A 15914-nucleotide genomic window follows, 5' to 3' on the forward strand; every position below is an offset into this window, starting at 1 on the left:
CCCCATTCTGCGCCTTGCGTTCTTATTCCCTCTTCGTATTTGCTCGCCCCTCCTGTTGACCAATCCTGGCTTGCCTTTTCTTTACTAGTTCGCCGCCCTTACAATACGATCAACGTATCACCGCCAGCACCGTTCCTTTGCTTGCCAAGTCTTTGCGTGCTTGCCTAACCTTACGGCTGTCTTGCCGTCCGATAGACAGCTGGCTGACCTCTATCCGACGCGTTGGTTGGGAAATGACATCTTTCTTTGCTAGTTGCCGCAGTCGTCGTCTTGTCGCTTTAGTCCTCTTCCGTTCGCTAATTTCGTTTTCCTTGTAACAGCGGTACCCAACGAGAAACCTTCCCCATGAACAACCGCGTACATACCTTTGTTTTTTCTTTTTACACCCCAACCGGTATGGATCCTGCTGTTCCTGCTCGACTTCATCGTCCCCGCAATCCTACCCTATCTTAACTTCCAGAAAAGGTGGCCGGTCGCAGAGCGGAGATTTTCCCACTTCTTGGAGAATCTCAGCTTTTTCGTCGCCGCGGGAGGGCAAGTCCCCAGCAGAGGATTGGAGGTTCCCAGCAGTTTGACCCGTCATAAAAGCCTGTTCTTTGGCGCTTTTGAGCATTTACCAAAGCAACGACAGAACGTCGTGTCACCACCGATGAACGTTCCGGGGTCGACATGGTCAGTTGCCTTTCACATGAACCCCCTGCTTTTTCCCATTGCGTTGTTTTCTCCATGCTCTTCTCCGTACCTTCGTTCACTCGCTTAGCATGCGTTCCATATTTTAATAATATTAGGTAGCGATCCTAGTCAAGCCAGGAAGCAAGGGCTAGGGCTCACGTTGGCGTTACCCTATTTTCTTTCCTTTGCTTGTTACAGTCCTGACTAACGAGGAAAAGCCTGACCCACCGTTAAAGCAATGTGTCCCCTGCTGCTGCTACTGCTGAATGCGTATGGGTTGTCGTCTGAACTATCAAAAAGGTCGCGTCGGCGTTTACATTTGTCTGCGTCTTTTAGGAAGAGTACATACGGAGAAAAATCACACGCGACGTAGGCGGACAAGCAGTCTGGCACTTGTCAGCCGTTGAGAACGGTGTGTTTGGACAGCAGACATATACAGCACGAAATACTATCGACTAACCAAATGATCAAACAGACTTGTTTAATTTATGGATAACTCCTGTTCATTGTCATATTGATGATAAATAAATAGCCTTCATTTAGCGTCCACATCAGAAAGTAAAATTATTTTTTGCATTATTCATGTGTGTGAGTGATCAGTATAAAAAGTCAGTGTTACTTCTTTTATTATGGGCAAGAAGCCGTGGTAAGTAGGTATGGACAAGCGCAAACACAAGCGTGAGTCTACTTATTTTCTCTTCTTCAGAGCTAGATCCCAGAGCGTTTGAGGCCGTCGAACGCGACCTATGCTATTTTATAGCTTGGAACTGCCGGGTATCCAACTCTGTGCTATCCTACCACGGATTGACTTGCCAGACTGCTGCTTGCCTGAACTCGCATGCGGTTTACGGTCCTTTAGGGTTGCTTTAGGGTAGGACAAACAACATTGTTTTTGCCTCATACTTTTCAAGCCTCTACTGAGCGTTAGGGATCTGACGGCAGAGCAGCAGCCAACATGGCCTCCTAATAATAATAATAGTAACAATAATACCACCGTTTGTTGTTATTGCTGTTGTTGTTCCAGAATCGTCCACGTGGCCGATTGGTTGGGATGCGATTGATGTGTTGGCGCTTCTGAGTGTCCTCGTTTTGTCACTTTAAGGGCAGGCCTACTTAAGGTCTCCTACGTTTTTCTAGCTAAGAGGAGGAAACTAGAAGAAGAAGAAAATGCAATGAAAGCTATGGAGAGGTTCTAGGCCACGCAAAGTAACGGGAAGGACTAGCAGGACTGGACCTTAGCGAACATGCGCCGCTGACTATTATGTGTGCAGCGTGGCTGATACCTATCTTTGCTGCTACCACGCAACTGCCGTTTCTTTTTCTGTCGGACTAGAACAGCGGAGGACGATGAAGCGTGCCGCAAAATTCAGTGCGGCACTGCGACGCCCAACTTTCTCTCTTCAAAGAAATTCTGCTGTTGACACCGCTGCTCAATACAACCCGTGTTGCATGCAATGTGGCTTGTATAGAGCGATGGCAAAAGTGGCGCACCGCGAGCTACGGTGCCAATAAGACGCCGTCAAACGAATCGAGCCGCAGGAGGCGCTGGGCGCTGGCTGCCAAATGAGACGCAATTTGAAAATGGGGACGAATGGAGAGCGCGAAAGAAAACGAAGTGCAGAGGTAGCATGACAAGAAATTGGAGCCCACTCGATGCACGGAACGATGTCTTATTGTTACTGATGACAATAATGATTGTTTGAAAACCTCCCCCAAATTCAAAAAAGGCAGCGGCAGTGATACATTCACATTTGTACGCTCACGTTGTTATTAAAGTCTTCCGACAAAACAACGGACCTATTAAGGACACTATACACATAGGCTATTTAAGAAGAATAGGGTGTATACTAGGCGTCTGTGGTTGTCCGATGGTACAACGGAAGCCAGTGAAATCTCTGCCTCGCCAAGCGCTCACGGCAGATAAAACGGAGAATGTGAAAACTTCCGTACGCATCGGGATTCTTCCGTCTATTACAGACGTTTCCTCAGCACGCCGTATTCTAGCTAGACTGCCGGAAGATGCCTGTACAGAGATATTGAATAAGAAAACGTGGCGTTTTTTCCTGTAACGCTTCCATCGGGAGCGTAAATCATCCATATGGTACCTGTATTGGGGGCAAGAAAGCATAGTTTGTGTGGACCTAGTGGTCGACGCAATATGATAACCGTTTTTAGATGCCCCTATCGCCATCGCCTTTTCTCAATTCCATAGGCTCCGTTCTTCTTTGAGGTTATCTAAGCATACTAGAGGGAATCTCTAGTGGAATTCGAACTCTGCCGCCATTGGTACCGCCACTACCAATCTCCTCTAGGCCATTTCATCGTCGTAATGAACAAGTAATAATGCGGCCCCTTGGAGGACGCTGGGTGAACTTTGTGCGACACGGCTGGACTATTCTCTCGTTACGGCACTTGTCACTTTTCGTTACTGAAGCACACGAATTCATCGATGACGACGGCTACATGACGCAACGTCACGTGACGTTTACCGCCGGTTATAAAGTAGGGCTGGCTCACTTGATGATACGGTTCTGAGCGCCAGTCGCTTCTGATACGCCTCTGAAGTCACGAATGGGACAACCGTGATAGATTTTTTTTCTTCAAATGGCCAATATACTTTAAGAGAAGATGAGTTGCTGTGGTGAGAGCTATTAGATCTATTTGTAAATCAAAAACGAGTAACAAATTCGTGTTCCATTATTATAATTCTAAATGATATTTACATCGGTGCTAATAATAAATAGAAGCATTTTCTGTGATAAAAATATTTTCTGAAACGATTTGAGGCTATGGCTATTTATATACATAAAGGTAAAGAGAACTTTTCTGGATCAAAAATTGTGATTTGGAGTTGCTTGTTAAATCTGGTGCTGTTTACTATCAGGTGATTTTCTGAGCAAATCCCGAACGAGGATGCCACTTACACAAGAACGCCACTACGGATAATTGTTTAATTCGAAAATATGTTTTCCTACATGGGGCAAAAAAGTGAATTGTTTACAAATGTAGTATATTTTCAAAACCACGTTATTATAACTCATAAATGTTATGCATTAGCTCTTTGAAAATTAAAGCGAAGGTCCTATCGAAGATTATATATACCGTTATATGGAAGGCTACCTACGCAATCACTTTCAAAGAGAAGATGGCGAGTGTTTCATACTTTTGTATCCGTGACTTGGAAGGTTACTTTATAAATCGCCAATGTATAACGTTGCCAATACTTAGGACTTGCCTAAGCCTCTTACGCACCAAAATGTTACTAAATACCTATCTAATATGCTACTGATTAGTAATTAGAACAAGATTTGCAAAATATAACTATTCTCGTTTCGCATTAGCGTCACACAGTGTTAAATTCTTGCACTTCACCGGCTGTACGGCGATACGGACTCTGGCAGTAACGGGCGGACTGTGATACTGTCCTAAAGGTGGCTGATACTTTATTTCATGTACAAAAGGGATCTGTGTACCTCTGGGCATCTGAGTTTGAAGGAAACAGCTAAGAATATTGATTGGAATGAAATGTGAACGGAGCAGAAGAGAGTCAAACCGAAACACTAGCTAGGCGAAGGGAACGCTAGAGAGGGCAAGAAAGCGTCCGGGCTTCCAGCAGCACTACGAAGAGACAAAGTCGACTGCCATGTGTCGGTCACGGGCGACGGTACTATGGGATAGCACTAGCGAGGGTTGCACAGACCGGCGCGGCGGTGGGACAGTGAGTCGAGCCGCCAGGGCGGGGGCAAAAGGCCACCAAGACTCGGTACAGAATGAAGAGCAGTGGGTCGAAAAGGGCTGGGAGAGTCAGCAGAGGATAAGAAGATTACTTTCTACTTTGTCAAAAGTGTCAGTGGGTAAGAAGTCCGAGAGCCGAAGCTAAAGGCAGTGGCGGCCGCTACACCGGCGAACGCACGGCGGTGGAGATGGCGATGACGAGAACTGCGACGACCGGCGGCTTGGCCGTAACAGTGGGGCTGCCGCACCGGTGCGTGGGAAACGCCGAAGAAATGGGGAAAAAAATAAGACGTGGTGGTGGTGGGATCGTTTGGATTGCCTATACGCCAGCGGCAGCTGGAGTAAAGATCAAAGGGGCAAAACGCCAATAGAAACCTGAGGAGGTAGCTAAGAAAACTACTCAAAGATCCCGAAGGCACGTTGAAGTACTTGAGTAAAGCGTCGTATCTAGCTATACTTTTATTCGCTAATCCCGATTACCTTAAAGCTTTAGCCCCGCCCAAGGTTTCCTATCAGGCGAACAGTCGCCGCGTCCACGCGCACGTCGACGCCGCATTTCCCAGGCGGAGATCCAGTTAGTGTTTTGCTCTGTCTACTTCTTCAGACCTTTGTACGGCCACTTGACAAAGTACTTGACCCTCTACGGTTGAAACAATCCGTTCTAGCTCGAGCTGTGCAAAAGACAATTATACATAAAGACAAACCTGACACACGTACACAAAGCTATGCAAGCGATATTAAAGCGTCACATATCAAATGCTGGCGCTCAGACTGGTTTTGGCTTATTTCGTTTGGCTAACGTCAATCGTTATGTAGCTGGTCTAGACGCTAATGAGATACGTTCTTTTTTTATCAGCATGCTTATACCTGCCAGATATGTATATGACCTAATTTTACTTCTTATCTCGTAGTGATCTCACTTCTGGTTATCTTTACTTGGCTCGACCTTGGAGTTTGCGGGTATAAGAATACGAGCTAATGCAGAGACTTGCACTTAAGAATAGGAGTTACCTAATGTCGGTGACTAAATGGTAACCCCTAGCAAAATGATGGATATGAGCACTACTTTATCACAGTTCTGGGTAGAGCTACGTCCGTTTAACTAGCTTCATTTTTGACGTATTTGATGAATATTTATTTATATTTTTAGCATCGTTTACTTGCATGAATGGTTTCTTGCAAATACTTCGTTTACTTGGGCTTCTTTTCGGTATCTACAGCCAACAGTATGGCTTCGATGAGTAGGTAAACATTAGTTTAATTACATCTAAGAAAAGGTATATCTATTCTTATATGAAGACGAAGTAACAACGCTCACGAAGGCCCAATTAGCAACCGCAAATGAAGAGCAGTAATATTCATTACACTCATTAGCAAGAGCGACATAATTATTATTTTAAATTATTTCCATCAGCCCAGATTCTGCGTTGTGGGTAAATTGCAAACTCGACGACGCATCTTTTTTGACTTCAAGGGTATTATATCAAAGATGACAACTGACTACTGCGGTGATCATATAAAGGGATCTTTGTGTCGTGCAGCTAACGGGCATGTGTGAAGCTTGAACAGTGATAGAAACAGTGAATCACCGAGTCGTGTAAAAAGGCATGGCCACTACAATTTGTAGGATGCAATGCAAGGCCACACACAATGACCCAACACTGCGGTTGAAAACAGCGAAGGAGCCCGATATAGCAGTTAGGATAGCAGTTTAGCAAGATAGCTGCCTTATCCCAATAGGAAGCCTGTTGCCTCTGGATATCAGACGCTAGTAGGGATCAAAGCAAGACAAATACGGCAATTAACACTTGTAGACAGGTCTTGCCTTTCTGCTCGCTCGGCTTCCTTCACCTTACCATAAACACAAGTTTATCGTTTCATCAAATTGACTGAACAAACGAACAAAGGAAAGAAAGATCGCGTTTCATCACTACATATACATTTGTATTATGTCGGTCACTAGACGTGCTGTGTTCATGATTGCTTTCATCTGCAGGTACAATGGATTGACGAAGTAAATGCTATCTAAATTAGAAAAATCCAAAATGCGATTTTGCTTGTTTACTAGGTAAGTTGATGAAGCGCGTATTGCAACATGCATCAGACAGGCTCATTATGCCAACGGGTTTCAACTATGGCCAAAAAGTTCAGTAAAGTATTGATAATAACTGATTTTAACACGGCCTTCGGCTAACAATCATGGCTTCCTCTCCACAGGGAAACTGAAAAATAATTTTGAATAGATGTCAGTTTCGATTGCTGAGAACTCAATACGACATATTTGTGTCTCATCGATTATGCGCGGCAGAATTCACCCGGTTTATTTTTAAGCGCTTAGATCCAGAGATAAATGACCTGCAGATCATCGACATGGTTATTAATATTACAGCTTGTCAAATGTTATTCTCAGTTTCTTTGTCACTTGGAGGCGAGATGTGAGCCTCTATCGCTGGAGGGTTTGTCGGCTGCTTTATCTGGTTTTCTTGGCGGTCTTCCCTTTTGGTTTGTTCGTCACCCGAGAGACTTCAAGAGACTGCAGTGTGGGGATGTCGTTAGATTCTCCGTTCTTATCCCACCTCTGTTTTGTAGAAGAGGACAAGAGGTTGGAGCCCAAAAGAAAGCCCTTCTCTATGGGTCGTTTTCTGAGCCCATAAACAGCGCTTGGGGACTGGGATACGTGCGGACATTGACAGAACCAACTATGGCTGCTGTTACGTCGTTCTACTGGTACACCCACCAAGTGCATGCGTGTGTTAGCTCGATTATGGATAAGTGTGCATTCTTGTCTGAACGGCCGAAGGCGCCAAAAGTGTCATCCCTGACCTGGAGTAAAGAATCGCGAGCAAGGAAGTAGCGGTGTCGAGCTAAGGATGTTTGGTTGTAGAATAAGTGTCTGGTTTTTTGGGCGCGCGCTTTCGAAAAATTGAAAGCTCCGAAAATAGTAGCAGCAACATCAGTCGTGGTGGCGTCGGAAAAGGAGTTGATTAAGAAACGCAAAGTGCCGCGACCAGCTGCCGCCACTTGCACAGCAAAACAGCCAGAGAACAGTAGCCAGCTTTGCTGTGTATAAGAAGGGGCCTCGATGGACATGGGTGACGTCGGCAATCACCCGAAGGAGCGTAAAAAGAACTCCACGATGGAGTTAGGGGTCGCCACGGCTTACGGCGCCTTCACTGCGGACCAGGTCTCCGCCATCCCGAGTATGAAAGAGGGCAAGTCGCAAGTGCGACGAGACAAAGGCTGGCTCATCGCAACTGCGGAGCAAGCCTGGCTGGAAACGACTCGATGGCTGGCTGCCTTGAGGCGCCCCAGCCCTAGTTTTGTTCCAATGTGAAATAAGACATGGCTTGAAGGAAGATAAAAGCACGTTAGTCTTCCTGTTTCCCTTTTCACTGCATCTTGCTCTCCGCCACACATATATACAAACACTTGCACGCATAGACGTGCCCTTTCTTGCTTGTTTTCGTCGTGCTACCCTTATGAGCCATTACTGCGTCGGATGAAGCGCGGCTTAGAAGCCTGAGCAAACCGTGAATGTGCATCTTGGCGTCATGCGTTTTTTAGACTAACTCCCAGTGGTGTAAGTCTTCTTCCGTAATAGACGATGATGGGAATAACCGCGACAAGGGTAGCAGAGACGACGAAGAAGTTGGTAATCGAGCTTCACAATACTCAAGCACGTAAGCCCAAGAGTTGCAACATAGATTATTTGTGACGATTTAAAGAGCGTCAGCTACAACCACGTTCCTGAAGTGATATCGTTAGTCGCTTACATAACCTGTTATTGTTGCACTGGTCGTCATCATTATTCCATTGTTCCGTTCCTATTGTGCTTAATTGGAGCCATTTTTCGAGATTCAATGGCTCGATAACCACACTTTCTTTGAAGAGAGCTGTATCGCTAGCCAGCGATAATTCAGCGATTATAGGCCCGGAAATACAAGTAATATACGTAAAGCTATATTGGCGTGGCCTAATAATAATGTAAAAAGGTTAAACGGGATTTCGTCTTTACTTGTGGTATTCTCTTTATGTGTAGGGAAGCTGTGAAAAAAAGGTCTTTCGTCTGTCTCTGTATTCTATAACAATTGTATCCTAGCCAAGGTAATGAAATGAAAGCCTTTTTGTAAAACATGAAACTTACGTACGGTATTCTGCCTCTTAGCGTTTACCATCAATTAGCTAGCTGAATAGCTGTTTGAACTCGTCTACAGTCTCCAATGCGCGCAAAGAAAAGATCTATTTTAAGAGGGAGAGACGAGAGTTTTAAAAAAGTACGATCCGTCTAGAATTTGAGTTTTACGAGGATAATGCTAGTTATCTAGTTTGCCATCGTTGAGTATGCATACGATTCAACTCTCAGGGAAGTTGCTCCACCCAAAAGCACCATTAGACAAATGCAATATTCTTCAACAAATCTTACTTGTCTTGCTTACAACTCACCCTAAGGCTTCATACCGAATGTTTTCTATTGATAGTTATCCTTTCATTATGTGATAAGGATGCGCAGGCCGTGTTAAGTACATAATGCTGGAACGTATTTTGTCTCTGGTGGTCTTGTGGTGCTCGTATATTCTTTCGAGAAATATTTTTGCTTACTCGTTTAATTAAACTGATGTGACTTGCCTAGTTTACACTAATTATGAACTGATACTCAAGATATAAGGGCGTAGTCAGGTCAAAAAAGTCTAGCGGAGAAAAGCATGGAGACGTTGCTAGCAGTAGAGACTAATCGCACAGTGATGAGCCGAGCTCATCGGGTTTTAGACACCTCTCCAGCAGACAAACACCTTCTGAGTGCTTACATGTTAGCGTGTACATGGGTGCGTACATATGTATGATACGATATTTTGACCTGTCAGACAAGGATCCCAGAACTCTAATGATCCTCTCGTCTAATCCCGCCATACTCTACGATTGATCAAGTTGGTGGTTACGGTGGTGATGCTAGCCAGGCAAGGGGTCAGTCATTGTCTAATTTCCATCTGGTAAATACTAGTGATCAGCCGTCTGCTCCTTGCCTCATCCACCGATGTCGACGCCAGACATCGCTATATGTTCGGCGTAACTCTTCACGATGGGTCGACTACCCTTAAGATACAGCCCCTGTGTCAGTTCTGTGAACTAGAGCAAAAGAAACGCCGACTTGATAAACAGCGAAGTTGAAATTCGTGTGCCCTATATTCTGATAGTTCTCACAAGCTAAGCAAGATCGGAGACCTGTATTTTCAACAAAAACCTTTTATGAATTCTATACGGACATTGGACCAACTCAATGAACTGATGATACGAACATCACAAGAAACAATATTTTAAAAAGAACTAACAAAAACCAGATATTCTCTGTTCTAAAATAGGCAAAAATGGAATACTCTGGTTCAACTTAGGCATGACGAGCGGCAGAAACAAAATGCCAACTATCACATAGGCGTATTATCCCAAATATAATTTAACCAATAATTCCATAGCCTTTTACTTGAAGAAGTATTATTTTCGAAATGTAAGTTAATGCTACTTAAAGTTGGCTGTTTTCGCTGGTTGTGTAGACCTCGAAGACCAAGGTAGCTATTACATAGGGACGTTTTACGGTTTCACCAGCGATATTGATACGAGCAAACACATGATTCTACAAGTAATGAGCCTAGTGTGACGAGTACTTGACGCCTAGTGGAACAATGAAACTCCATAGATCTGCACAGTTGAAACCGCAGAGCAGAGGATATGTCGGCTTGTGAAAGTAAAATATATACATTTATAGTTTTGAGAAGCAGGCCTACAGATTAAAAAAAAGTTTATTTAGAGCATGAGCTATCTTTCAAATTGCAAACATATGTCTTTTTTTTTCACTTGAAGCTTACATTTGCCCCAATCGTAAAAGATTTACGTTGAAAAATAATAAGAATACGATATAATAGACATGTGCGCATACATTTCTTTTACTAGGAAATCCTTGAGAACGTGTTGCATAGAAGTCAGATCGATATCAGGAGAACAAGAAGGATAACATCTGGGTACTTTCCCATTCTATGAAGCATATTGGCAGATAATGATATTTAAACAGTACTACAAACCCAGAGCCTCTTCGCCAATTCATTATCAGTGATCCGGACAAAAAGTGTTAAGAAAGAGATAACTAGATATTTAATACTTATTACTTTCCCCGATATGCCTGACAAAATTTTGATGATAGGAAACTGTTAATGAGTTGAGTTCTCCATTAGCTCGGTGTCATGCGAAAACTCACCTCTCTCTCTCCGTTACTATGCTAGACTAAACGAATAGCTCTTAATAAATACTAGATAATCACTATGGTGGTATTCTCAATAAGGGCGACGCTATGAAATTACACAGTAAATTAAATAGCTTGGGCAAAATGAGCATCGCTTACATAGAGCATGATCGTTCCAGACGTACGGATACGGTCTGCATTCTACGCACGGCTGTTCTTAATATGTTGCTATGAAGCGCTACCATTGCTTTACAAAAATGTTCAGAAACATATAACATAAGTACTTCAGGGTTATCCTAATATTTGAATATTTACATGGAAAGACATTCTATGGCCCAGCAGGATGGTATAAGCGGCCGAGCCGACGAATTAGTATCATAGCGTTTCCGGTTGTAATTTCGCAGTGTAGGTGCACACAAATTATTATGGCCTTGTGTGCTTGTAAATTTGTCAAGAAAGTATGCTATTATGTGTTGAACATTGACGCTGACCTTATTTATGGAGTAGCTGCACCTAGTCTTTTCCTCGAGTGCTTTGTCCTCCTATGTGGTTTTAGCCACTAGGCCACAGAGGGTTATTAAGCTAAACGAAGTATATGTTCTGGTTCCTCGAAGGCTAATGCTCCTCCTTTTTATTATATATGTAAGGGAACAAGTCGCAATGACTAACGATGTTAAAGATAAAAAGAAAATAATAGATTTTAAAGTGAGGTTTATAGCAGAAATTACAGACACTAAAAGACCGCAGGTGAAAAATCTATGGTAGTGGCTGCAAATAGACGCACTCTTCTCGTATTTTTAGGTACAGAGCAAAACAAGGCAGAGTTTCATAAGGTTTCTTCAAACAGCATAGAAAACTATATAAACATTGACGAAGTATCCTCCTTGAATTCGAGAGAGTTGATATTGTTTGCCGCCGGTATCGATATAGGCGAAGCATATACCGTAGGAGCAGAATGTGAGAGTCGTAAAACTTCGAAGTGAAGGTTCCAGCAAATATTACCAATATAGTGTTGTGTCGAAATGCTATGTTTGAAGTGGCATTGCCAAAAATACTTATAAATTATTTGCGTCGCTTCTGTTGGGCTAGATTTATTTATAGTGCTGCTGAAAGATTCTGCGTAGAGTTTGGTATTACGCCGGGAGTCAACTAAGGTCTCAAGGTTTATTGAAAACCGTATTTGTACCTCTATGTGCGGTTGCAAATCAATTATATAATTTCCCTTTAGGGTCATGTCGTTCATTTCTGCGTTGTCGTTAGACAATACGAGGAACAGTACACCTCAACGAAATACAGGGACCCTTTATTGAACGTAGCGATGCAATGCCTTCAAAGCGAAGTCATCAATGGGACAGCCTCATTGAGTTTACTTTTGCGAACTATTATAGACGTATGCATGGCAATGACGAAATGAGACGCACAATTCGCTGCATTTGTATAGACACAAGCAATTACCCGATGCAAATCTGAAGCGGCACAATGTGTTTCATGCTCGTTATCAACTCAATCATTGTCGCGTTAGCCTTTGTCTTATCTTCGAAGTACACCCGAATAGTTCCCACAGCTATCGTTAGACCGAGGCTAGCGATTACAGGCTTTTTTTTTCTTTTTTTTTTTTTTATATTAATTGCCACTCGTGGCAAATCTCTGCGCTGTAACAAGGGACGTCATTCCTAACATTCCGTAGTAAACGACGGCATATAGCAGGCTATGCAATCAGCCCAGATTCCGGTCACATAGAAGAGGTCCCTAGGCTCTCTGTCGGCACGACGACGGTTATGGTCTAGCACTATCGACGGATCCTAACATTCGCGAGGGACACAATGACTTGCTTGTCTGCTTATCGTGCTTATGAGGATTCGTGCAACTAAGGAACCGCTTATGCTGTACTGCGAAAAGAAGAGAAACGAATACACTTGGGGACAACAGGGAAAAGTATCGTTCAACCAATTGCCATGGAAATACGCGGCGCTGCTAGCAAAAGGAAAAATTCCTCTGCTAGTTCGTAGGAAAATTTATGACCATTTGGCAAAAAAAAAAGCAGAATGAAAGAGAAAAGCAATGAAAAGCCAAGAGATGCTTCTGAATATAACAGTCGGTTATAAGCGTTTACCTATAGTCTGTCCAACGTTACTTCAACTGTATAAGATTATTCCCGTTATCCTGTTAAATCGATTTACTAAGTATCACTTGGGGGAATTACAATGGTTAAATTTGCCTTGTGTAAGATAGAAATGAGTTAACTGTTCGATTACAATAGAATTATTGCAACAAACGGCAGGATGAGGGAGGATAAAAGCTGGATGTTTTTCAGTTCTTTCCTGAAATAAAAATTGTCTTTACAGTAATGGACAAAAAGTTAGCTTGGAGATTTTCTCTCTAAATAGTATTTCAATGAATCTCTGTATAATAGGAAATATATGTTTTATCGAAACATGGAACTCGAGCTTGCAAGACTGCTACGCTATTTCAAATAGACTAAGACCCTAAGATATCTCACAGACAAATAACTCATAAGGGAATCATCCGTAAATCTCGATGGCGAGGGCTACAATGTAAGTGTTTTGGGGGTCTTCGAACCCACTTACCTGAAGATCTCAAATTTTTCAGAGGACATCTGAGAAACGCATTTAACACATATTTGTCAAGCTCCATAGATCGAACCGGTGGTGCATGTAAAGTTCGATAGCATAGAGAAGTCTGACGTGTATAAAGTAAACTGCTAACGTATTTGAATAGTTTGGTACGCAAAAGCCTAGATTGGTATCTTGTTAATTATCTCACCCGAAGCCTCTAAAACGCAAACTTCTTGTAATTTCTCATAGAAATACGACGCATGCGCTACGAGGTTTGAAAATCTTTGCTGCTATAGCCTGGAATAGGCTTTCCTTAACTCAAAGAAAAGCGGAAACATTCACAGGTTTCCAAAATAAACAGAGTTAATAAATAAATTATGCGTAAACGCGATGTTCTTGCTTTAAGCAGCTCTCGCCTGTGATCAAACTAACTTTTCAAATGTACTGCTGCTGTGATGATGATTCACAGACCTATGTAACCACCTTTTACATATTACTTCACTTTACTGCTAACCGACTAGACCATTTTCTCATCACTTCAATTATAAGAGCTGAACTTTTATACAATGTTAAATAACTTGCTAGGGTGGCAAGATTTTTCCATATCCTCTTTAAGCCTTATATGACTGCATAACAATGCAGTAGTTATAATGCTAATTCGTTTTTCAAAGAAAAACGTTTTAATACCAACGACGCATTTTCCACCATTGTATAGGTTGTTATACATCAGCCAAGTGAGGCATCTCAGATATCTGGTGCCTGCTGCTCGTCTACAAAGTAAAACGGCCACGACGGGTTTTCTGCCCATCTTAATACTTCCCAATGGTCCGATGTCGGAGAGCTGTTCGCTTGTTTTCAGCAGTGTCGATCGTCAACGCACTGTGTTGGGTGGGCTTGCCTTGTGCTCAGGTCCGTTTAACTGGTTTCTAAAGACATCGAGGCCAGGATGCTTGCTTACCAGGAGACAGCGACTGTGATAACCACTGCGATAAACGAGTACACGGAAAACGTCACACTGAGGACGGGAGACGTTGGAAGAGTAGCAGTCGTTTCGAAAAGGAACTACAATAGCAACATTTATATTGATGCAAGTCGACAAAAGGGTATATAGCGGCACTTTATATTGGTCCTACTTTTCCTATTGTTGTGTATATCGTCGGTCCTAGCTTTCAAGCGACGAAATCTTCTTGTTTTGCATTGTAGCTTATTTTGCTCCATCCAGAGAGCCCCTTTTAAATTATAGTTGTTGCCAGCCGATTTTCGGCCGGTCTGAGTGGCTGTCAAGCGCATTTTTCTCCTACCTTGAATTTGATTTGGTTGCTTAGGAAGTGAGGACAATCGGAATCTACAGATAGAGACATTGTTTTAGATTAAATTAAAATAGCTAATAACAATGTGTAATATTATCTGATAGAATACAACCATAACTTTTTGGATGGACTAGCTACCATAATATGTGCCATCTAAATACTTAGGGAAAATGGCTTATTTTAACTATATACGGATAATGAGACGAACATGAAAAATACGCAACATCTAAATATATTCAAATTATGCCCATAGATTAGATTCATTATGTCTAGTATAATTATGGCTATACCGAAGCCATAAAAAAGTACGTCGTGTACATTCATGATACCTAGTAACTATGCTCTAGGTATGGCAGAATGCAGAGCAAGCTGTAAGGGACATATCTTTCGAAGCTATACATTTCTAAAATGATTTTGAATTGAAGGTGTGCATTTTGCTTTTCATAATATAAATAGTTACTGGAAGAAGTCGTAATGGGACAACAATTAGAGAGTAATTAACTATACAGTATACTTTTTGTTGCGTTCCATGATAAAGGAGACGCACATCGTGACACAAGATGGCAGGAACCTATCGAAGTACAGCAGGGTTGAAAGCGAAGCCGAAAAAATATTATGTTGAAATATGTTTGTCTCGAAGACTTAAACTTTTATTAAAACAAGCTGTTTTAGTACTTGATATGTTTTCTGTAAACATAAACGACGACACACATCTATCTGTTGCTTCAATAACATCATAATAGCCTAGATAAACCTACATGAACTTGTTAATAGGATTAATCTCAACTCTTGGCACGCCTCAAGTGTTTATAAATCATAATTTAGCCGCTGTCACATCTTTTTAGCTCTATCTCATTTCTGGCCCGAATTACTCAGACGTGACGCACGTCGAAAAAAAGGAAACTTCAACGCGACTATCTTTTCTCGTCCGCACTCGCTCTTCTCTTTCTCCCACAATCCTTGATCCCGCAAAAGAATCATCGAATGATCTTTTTTTATCGGCTCTTTTAGCCCCCATCCCAGACTGGTTTGTTCAAGGTAGTTACAATGGAGCTAAATAAGACAGAGCAAAACTACCGCTACCCAGCTCCGTGACGGAAGCGCCGGCGCTGCCCGAAGTTTCAGTAACAGCAAGAATAGCAGGGGTAAAGGCGGGCATAGGGCTCGCGGATGACGATGGCTGTTGGGTGTAGTGAAAATGAGATTAAATTAAATTATCCATTTGTTCCTTCGTGCTACTGCTAATGGCACTGGTCTTGGTTGTCCATCCTCTTGAGATTCTTCTCTATGATTCACAGCGCTTGCCCGTTCCTCTGTTCATTCTCATGCGATAAAACTCGACTACGTTGTCATCAACAACCGGGGTAACAGCAACAGTCTGGTTTCGCTGTC

This window comes from Varroa jacobsoni, unplaced genomic scaffold, assembly GCF_002532875.2.
Source record: "Varroa jacobsoni isolate VJ856 unplaced genomic scaffold, vjacob_1.0 scaffold_1281, whole genome shotgun sequence".
NCBI classification, from domain to species: Eukaryota; Metazoa; Arthropoda; class Arachnida; order Mesostigmata; family Varroidae; genus Varroa; species Varroa jacobsoni.